Raw genomic sequence first — 1,827 nt, forward strand, 5'->3', positions numbered from 1 at the left:
GGCTGAGTTAGAAAAAAGCTGCAGGTGTAGCCGCCATCATGGCCAGATGTGAGGAATCAGTGAGCGTGGCGTCCGGCACCAGCCGACGTGCCTCTGGCTCTTCCCAGCCTCCCTGGGGCCATCGGCAGGAGCCCTGGCCTGGGGGACACGGGGGCCTGGAGAAGGTCCCTGCAGAAAGGGGCCATGAGGCCACACGTGCCCCCCGGACCAGTGTCCCTCCACAGAGCAGCGGGCGGCCCTGGCGGCCGACTTGTCCCCCGACTGGCGTGCCACCTCCCTGGTGAGAAGCTGCAAGGGCGAGAGGGCAGCCCCAGCGACCTTAACCGCGGCCGCATGCCAGCCCAGACGCCCTTTGGGGGCAGAATTGCAGGGCTGCCCGCCCTCCGGGGCCTGTCCCGGGGATGCGGGGACGTGGGGCTGAGTGGAGAGGCGTCTGTTGCGTGAATTCCGCCCGTCAGAGCAGCCGGTGTTGGTGTTTGTGAGAAACGACCTACTAGCCACGCCGCCTGCCGCAGGTTGCTTGCCGTGGCCGGCAAACTGCGGCTCGAGAGCCACATGCGGCTCTTTGACCCCTTGAGTGTGGCTCTTCCACAAAATACCACGTGCGGGCGCGCGTACAGTGCAATTGAAACTTCGTGGCCCGTGCGCATAAGTTGGTTTTCGGCCTGGGCGAGTCTATTTTGAAGAAGTACTGTTGATATTTGGCTCTGTTGACTAATGAGTTTGCTGACCACTGGCTTAGCGTATTTAACGTGACTTGGGGCTGTGTTTACGTGTTAACGGCCTGGGCGAGGGGGCCCTGACCTGTCCCCCACCACGAAGAAGGCCACCTGCCCTCCGTGGCCGCGGAAAGGCGTGCTGGGACCCCGCTCACCCCGGGCTCGGGAGGGGAGCAGGGGGATGGAGGAGTGGGTGGGCCCGTGGCTCTGCAGCCTGCGCCTTCCCCGCCCGAGCCCGCACACAGGGCAGGGGAGGTGGGCTTCCCCGGGAAAAGGAGGGGCAGCGGTTAAATGGGTCTGAAAATAGCTGCTCGGTGGTTGTAAGACAGCAATTTACGTAAGTGCTTTCTCCCGTTCGTTCCTCCTGGACAGAAAGGTAGCTGTTTGCCCTGAAACAGATGCTGGTTTTACTGTCCGTTTAGCATCCCTTCCTGGGTCGGTTCGCTGGTGCAGACAGGCGGGCTCCGCGGAGTGAGGGGGCCCTATGTGCCCCGCGTGCCTTTCGACCCCACGCCGGCAGCCTGTGTGCGGGGAGGCCCGGTGCTGGACACACGCGGGCTCAGATCCCGGTGCTGGTGCTGAGAAGCTGTGTGACCTTGGACAGGTGGCTCCGCCTCTCTGAGCCCAGGCCACTGGGGGTGCGGGAGAACAGGGACACCCTCTGTGCACGGAGTTGTCAGGGGTTAGAGGCTGTGCCTCGTCCAGGCTCGGCCCTCCCGCCAGGTGGACACGCCTGCTCCCCGGCCAGGGGTGGGGCCTGGGGCCCACTGTCTATGTCAGCAGTTCTCAACCTGTGGGTCATGACCCCTTTGGCGGTCGAATGACCCTTTCACAGGGGTCGCCTAAGACCATCCTGCATATCAGATATTTACATGACGATTCATAACAGGAGCAACATTACAGTTATGAAATAGCAACGAAAATAATTGTATGGTTGGGTCACAACATGAGGAACTGTATTTAAAGGGCCAGAAGGTTGAGAACCACTGGTCTATGTGCTGCCCAGAGCCCCCCTAAGGCTCCCCGGGCTGTGGCTGCTGGTGGTCCTCCCCGGAGAGCCTGGGAGATGGCGCGTCGCAGCAGGGCCGAGGCCCGGGCTCTGCCAGGC

The sequence above is a fragment of the Myotis brandtii genome, unplaced genomic scaffold (genome assembly GCF_000412655.1).
Source record: "Myotis brandtii unplaced genomic scaffold, ASM41265v1 scaffold434, whole genome shotgun sequence".
Lineage (NCBI taxonomy): Eukaryota > Metazoa > Chordata > Mammalia > Chiroptera > Vespertilionidae > Myotis > Myotis brandtii.